Source organism: Diadema setosum, chromosome 6 (genome assembly GCF_964275005.1).
Source record: "Diadema setosum chromosome 6, eeDiaSeto1, whole genome shotgun sequence".
Lineage (NCBI taxonomy): Eukaryota > Metazoa > Echinodermata > Echinoidea > Diadematoida > Diadematidae > Diadema > Diadema setosum.
The window spans coordinates 30,857,167-30,864,933 of NC_092690.1; positions in this window are offsets into that span (position 1 = coordinate 30,857,167).

The following is a 7,767-nucleotide window of genomic DNA, read 5'->3' on the forward strand; positions in this document are numbered from 1 at the left end:
GAGAGAAAAAAATGCAGCGGTGAATGGTGCAAAATGTGAAGTGTTTGTGTGGAAATTAGTTGTGAATAATGTATGTTGTGTACGTTCAGTTCGAAACCCTTACTTTAAATATAGAAGTGAACACAAAAACATAAATAGCGACATGTTCCCATATTTGAATACATTCATATTGGTTTAATATGATATCCTTAAGATATCTTCTAAATAGATATACATCTACACAAATAAATATTGAAATTATGAATTTGGAAACCAATAAACAGCGAGAGATTATCAAGTTGGTTGAAAGTGAATTTATGCTTAGAATTGTCGTATAAATCTCATTGATTTCAATGTTTTTTTTTTTTATTGAGAAAAAAATTGGTTGGAGGGAGATAAAAAGAAAGAGGTTGTAATCAAGCGCATGACTCGTTTTTTTTTTTTATATATATATTCAGTTTATTTCAGCTGTACCACAATTTCCTCTCACACAGTTTTACAATACGTATTATGGGGTAATATTAAAGCACTATTCATTATTAGTAAATATTTCTGAGAAACCAAGTTTCTCAGATGGTAAAAAATTCCGATTCCTCTAGAAACTGAAGTATTAACATTGTGTAAAAGACACAATTTAGCCGATGCTAATACCAAAGAATTTAGATGTCTTTTTTAACAACTGGCTGTACGTCAATAGAAATACAGGAATCAGAGGATTTGCTATTTCAGGGATTATGAAGCTTAAAGCTAAAAAAAAAATACTCTTAGAAATATTAAGTAACAGCTTATTACATAAAATCTAATGACATACTTTTCTTTTCTCTGAATTTGATGCGGAAAAAGACTTTCATATAGTAGAGCGGTTAAGCCCTCAAAATTGGCGGAATTGTGCAACACTTGACTAAAGCATGAAACTTTCACCGGTGTTAGTATATACCATAAGATTTATTTTAAGATCGGGAGGTAAGTCTGATTTGACCTCTGATGACCTCCAGAGGTCAATGAACTTTAAATACCAGAATATCGATGTTTTGAGACATTTGTGAATGATATATGTGGTTATGATGAACTAAACATGCATCTATACTTCAGGGAATCCATTTTCTGACTCCACAGAGCATGGGCAGATTTGAACCTTTGCCCTCTGGTGACCTTTAGAGGTCAATGACCTCAAAATGTAAGAAAATTGATATTTTGCGTCATTCATTAATGATATACACAGTAATAATGTACTAAAACTATATTTTTCTCACGGTGAAATTGTCTTCCTGTTCAACAGAGCCTTGAAAGGTTTCTACCTTCGACCTCTGATGAACTCGAGAGTTCAAGGACATTAAACATGTTAGAAAATTGATATGTTAATGCGTCACTCGTTACTGATACATGGTAATTATGTACTGATAACTCATTTTTGTAAGTGGAATTGCTTCAATGTTCCACAGAGTCTTTGTAGCCAGGTTTCTATATTTGACCTCTGATGACATCAGATGACCTATGATGAGGTCAATGATCTAAAAATATCGGAACATTGATATTTGGTGCATTTGGTTGATGACAAACATGATTAAGATGTCATATTCATTTGTATTACAATTATTTTCCTACTCCACAGAGCAAGAGATATTACTTACGTGTCTCTACCTTTGACCTCTGAGGGCTGTGACATTTCACTGACCTCAAAATATCAAAATATTGATATTTAATTTTAGTCAATGGTAACCTTATACCCCATGGAGAGGCGGATCCAGGAATTCTGTAAAGGGGGGGGGGGGTGATGACCTCTAGAGGTCAATGACCTCAAAATATCATAATATTCATCTGTGATGTCATTAATTAATGGTAAACATTGTTAAGATATCATACAAAACAAGCAAACATATTTTTCTTGCAATGAAATTGTCTTCATATTCTAAAGAGCAGACAGGCTTCTACCTTTGACCTCTAATGACCTTGAGAGGTCAATGACCTCAGAATATCATAATATTGAGCTATGACATCATTGGTTGGTGATAAACATGGTAAAGCTGTACAAAACAAGCGTATTTGTTTTACAATGATATTGTCGTCATATTCCAAGGCACACAGACGAGTTTCTGCCTTTCACCTCTGATGATCTCGAGAGTTCTATGACCTCAAAATATCAGAATAGTTTGGCAATATTGATTAATGGTTAACATGATGATGTTCTAGAGCGCATTCGTAGCCCCTGTTTAGTAACGAGCCATTAACTTTCACCTATGAAAATCGCACAAGGTCAAAGACCTCAAATGAAATGTGATGATATTAATTTTGATATTGCAATAGCTAATAGTTTATTTTTCATAATGTAGGGCTTACAAACCATGCATTTCTGTGACCAAAAAAAAAAAAAAAAAAGGCTGCTCTTTCCGCAGAACTTTCAAGGCAATCATCTACATCGGCTGTGTGCACAACGCAGGGGTGTGGATCTGTTTTCAGGTGGGAGGGGGGCTTGGAAAATACAGTATGTGTAATCATAAGTCTATGGTGCAAAGGAGTGGAACAGGGGGGGGGTATTGGTCGGGGATGGGATTTTTGCAGTTTTAGACCTGAAATCAGTTATTTAGTGCAGCTCTGTTTGATGTGTGCGTCATCACTTATATGTCACTTAATGGGGTGTTGGCGCATCTCACCACCCCCCCCCCCCCGCATACGTAATGCATATGTTTTGTGGACCATTTTTGAAAATCATGGATCGCCAAAGTGTACCAAGTCGATATGGGGGGGGGGGGGCAGCAAGAACAGCGTTAGAGAAGGTAGGGTATTCCACTCCCATTCCAGAGAGCTCTTGTCTTTTGAGAAATGAGATTCAACGATCTGGCACACATGCACCATCGAAGAAATATCTCGAAATTGGTATCAGAGAGGTGTCGTAAGTCAGCCATCGATGGAGGGAGACGATTCAAGGGAAGGATGTGGGTGAAGGTATTCCCCTCTACATTATGGAGCTATTGCATTCTTTTGTTTTCAATTTAAGGATCTCGTGCCACTCTGGGTTGAACTACCCTTTTGTTAAAGAAAAACATCCATCCCAAAATGTGTAGCCATAATCAATGCGTGGTTGATGTAGCGAGAGGAGGGTATGAATGGGGCTGTCCCCAACCCTTCCCATGTGAGGGAACTTTTGAAACAGAAATAAAAAAAAAAAAAAATTCCTATGTGTACACATTTCTGATGGAATATTTGGGAAATTATCAGTAAAAGTAGTATACACTTCTCAATCTAAAGGGAGAAACCGGGGCAGATTTCTGTAAAAGAAAAGCATAAACTAAAACAAAACAAAACAAAACATGGTCCACATATCAGAATTTATTGGAGGTGGGGGTCAGCTATCCCTACCACCAACCCACCCCTCCTCCAATCTGATGCCCTGGTATGAGCATGTATTTTTTCCACATGTTGAAAATAAGAGAGAATTGTAAACACAATTGTTCAGTGGTCGCTATCCAAGTCAATGATAATGAATAACGTTTATATAGCGCTTAATACTGATGTTTCTAAGCGCATTGATTCGGAAAAAAAAAGAAGAAGTATGACATTAAAATAAAATACAGCATTATGTAAGTATACAAATTATGATATAACATGCAACAGCAAAACAACATAGTTAAAGTTGAGTAAACAGATAAGTTTTCAACGATGACTTGAACTTATCAACGTTATCAGCATTACGAATATGGAGAGGAAGTTTATTCCAGAGAGACGGGGAAATAACAGAAAAAGCCCTATCACCATAGCGGGTGCAGGTGCGGGGACCATGTGATAGTTGGAGAGTGGAGGAAGAACGAAGAGAACGGGTTGAAGTGGAGGAGCGGAAAGAAATTAAGTCTTTGAGGTAAGATGGAGCAAGATTATTACATATCTTGTAAACGATAAGGAGGATTTTGAAGGTGATACGTTGATGTATGGGGAGCCAGTGGAGGGATTGGAGAACAGGAGTAATGTGGTCAGATCTTTTTGTAAGGGTTACAAGCCTAGCAGCTGTGTTTTGAATTCTTTGAAGTGGTGCAATACTAGAAGCAGGGAGACCAACAAGAAGGGAATTGCAGTAGTCAAGGTGGGAAGAAACAAATGCGTGGATGAGACGTTCAGTGGAAGACTGATCCAATAACTTACGGATTTTACCAATTTTACAGATACCCCAAGCAGCAGAACGACATGAGTTCTTAATGTGTTGTTGAAAATTCAGGTGCTTATCTACAATAACTCCGAGATCTCTGACGGACTGAGAGGTGGGTATAGTACTGTCTTCGAGGGAAAATTCTGTGAGAGAACCACCTCGCCTAAACTGAGAATGAACATATAAAAATTCTGATTTAACACAATTCAATTTCAAGTAATTATCACATGACCATTGCTTAATATCCTCAACACATCTACTGAGTTTGCAGAGTGCTTCGACTTGAGTATTTGGTTGTATGATTATATAAATTTGAGTATCGTCGGCATACATAACATGTAGAATATCTTCATGAGAGTTGATTACAGAAGACAGAGGGGCTGTGTATAGAATAAATAGTAAAGGACCAACCACAGACCCCTGGGGGACACCATGTCTGTGAGGGAATGACTGAGAAAGTGCACCGTTAACGTTTACCATCTGGTGGCGGTCATGTAAGTAAGATGAAATCCATCTCAAGACTGTTCCCGTAAGACCAAAGTTGGACTCTAATCTGTTCAGAAGAATCACATGATTGATAGTGTCAAACGCAGCAGAATAATCTAAAAGCAGGAGAGCAGCTTCGTGGCCTTTGTCTACTGCTAAGAGGAGGTCATTGAGTACCTTCAATAAGGCGGTTTCTGTGGAATGAAAGTGCCTATAGGCAGACTGACTAGTAGGAAACAACTGGTGTTCATCGAGGTGATCTCTGAGTTGGCGAGCCACCACTTTCTCAAGAACTTTACCAACAAAAGACAAATTAGCAATGGGGCGGAAATTGTTCAAATCATTATGGTCTAAACTTGGTTTCTTCAAAAGGGCAATATGTGAGACCTTTTGAAGTGCTCAGGAACTACGCCAGATGACAATGAGAGGTTCAGAATATGAGTTATTGCAGGAAGAAATTCATCTAGACACTCTTTTAGTAGCCATGTGGGAAGAGGATCTAGAGAACATGACTTGGACGGAAGAGAATTAATGAGACGTTTCACTTGTGACTCAGTGATTAAAGCAAACTCTGAAAATACACACTCGGTGTTTACATCAATGTGAGAGGAATTTGAGAAAGAGATTTCAGGAGACACTGGGAATGAAGAAGCAATGGTGCTAATCTTGTTGTCGAAAAACTCAGCGAACCGATTGGCCAGTACAAGATTTGAAGTATGGTCAGGGAAGAACAGAATCCAGATGTGCAATTGTGAGTTTTTTGATGATGTTGAAAAGTTGTTTGGTGTCTGCGGCAGCAATCTCCTGTCTTAGGTGCCTTGACTTAGCGTCGGCAAGGCGGTTGTAGTAGGACTCACACTCTTGCCGATACAGCTCTCTGTCAATGCAAAGACCAGACTTGATCATACGGCGCTCTGCGCGGCGTCTGCGCCTCTTAGCCTCCTTCACTTCTGCCGTGTACCAAGGATTATTCGGCCGCACTGTTACTGATCTAGTCTTGAGTGGAGCGTACTTGTCAAGCAGTCTTGTTACATGAGAGTTGAGCTGCAGGACAGCCTCGGAGGACACGCTGGCTCTCTGACCTGGGAAAGTGATGCTGCAATGTCGTATTTAAAGGAGCAGAGGTCCATAGACCGTAGATTTCTGGAGGTGATCTGCTTCCTAGGGTTCGCCGGGCCTTTGAGGTTGAGGGTGGTGATGACGGCGGAGTGGTCAGAGGGCAGAGATGTAACAAGATTCACATTCGATACAATATTGTCGACTTTTCTGCTAAGAACTAGGTCAAGCGTATGTCCGGCTTTATGAGTTGCCCCTGTAACATGCTGTTGAAATCCTAAAGAGTCGATGGTGCTTAAAAAAGACACAGCCAAATTATCCGAGCAATCATCAACATGTATGTTGAAATCCCCGAGCAGAATGGAACGATGGTCATCGATTGCCACTGATTCCAGAAGTGTAGGGAATTCTGACAAAAATAAGTTATTTGTTAAGTTGTTCTTAGCAGAAGGAGGTGGTCTGTAGATGCCATATACTCTGAGAGCAGATGAATGAGAAAGGTTGATTGTGACATCAAGGAGCTCAAATGATGAGAACACGAAAGTGTCATTTTTGGAAATACGTGCAGTTGAACGGACAAGCAAGCAGATGCCACCACCTCTGGAATTTGTTCGAGGGCAGTGTACAAAATCAAGTTTGGAAGAGAGGCCTTCAGATCTGCACTTATCAGGTCGTCTTTTTGTGTGCCAGTTAACCAAGTCTCAGTTATAACGAGAATATCGAGCTTGGCATCTACCACTAGGTCACATATGTATGCAGACTTGTTGTTCAGGGAGCGAGCATTCCAAATACCAATACGAGTTACAGAGGATATGTCACTTACTGTAGGCCTAGATCTTGTCCGACGGTCTGTAACGACACAAGATGATAGATGTGGTTTGTGAGCTCTGCGACCACGATGTGTACGACGACGTCGTCTGATGCCGAGCTCACAGATCCTTTGCCAGACATCTTGATGAAGAAATTGGTCGGCACCTTTATTAAGGTCATGTAATGCGTGAACATCATAACTTACACGGTGGGGTGGATCGGAGTCATGATGCATACGTAGGCTTACATTGTCGCATTGGTGATGGTCCGACTGAGTCGGGCCAGGATTCAGCTGTATGTCCCCACATAACAAGATAGAAAGCTGGAAACATGCATGGTGGTTACTATAGTAAGCAATTGGATGACCATGGTATTTCCACGAGTCCGGTTTGGTGGTATTCACGCACTTAAGAGGTCCAGGGGTTGAATGAACTGATCCTCTGCGGATGAAATGAATGGTGACAGGACTGCACAAAAGATGAGAAGCCACCTGCAAAACCCCTCCATTGATGATGATTGCTCAAGTACAAGAGTCAGTATACACTGAATACAAGAGTCTGTTTACACAGGAATTTGTGTCGGCTCACAAGAATGGATGGAAAGCTGCTTGGTAATCTCCTCCATTGATGGTTGCTCGATCAAGTACAAGAGTCAGTACACACTGAATACAAGAGTCTGTCTACACAGGAATTTGTGTCCGCTCACAAGAATGGATGACAAGCTGCTTGGTAATCTCCTCCATTGATGGTTGCTCAAGAACAAGAGTCAGTACACACTGAATACAAGAGTCTGTCTACACAGGGATCAGTCTCCACTGAAGCAAAGTATGCAGAATGGGTACCTGCACCCATGTACAAAATGGTGGCACAGGGTAGTAGAACGGCATAGGAATAAAATACAAGAGAATATAACAAATCGTACACCAAGAATGCACCAAAATTGTCTAGGAAAGCCCCAGAACAACAAAATATTATGTTACAAATTAGATACAAAACACTCAACATAAAACACTTTACAGGAGGAAATATTACAGAGCCCGATATGAGTGGGGCTACCTAGACCAGGCGCACACCAAAAAGTCAAGTAAATTGTTTACCAATATCACCTGTTTACCTTGAGATGATGTACAAATTGTATGCATGGTATTTGCCTTGCACAATATTACATCAATTTCAATTTTAGTATTCTCGCTTATATTTTGATGTGAAAGTTGTTCACCTTGACATGATTTTATTTGTACATGTAGAACATGATTTATAATACAAGATTGAAAATGAAATCGCACATTACTCAATGAC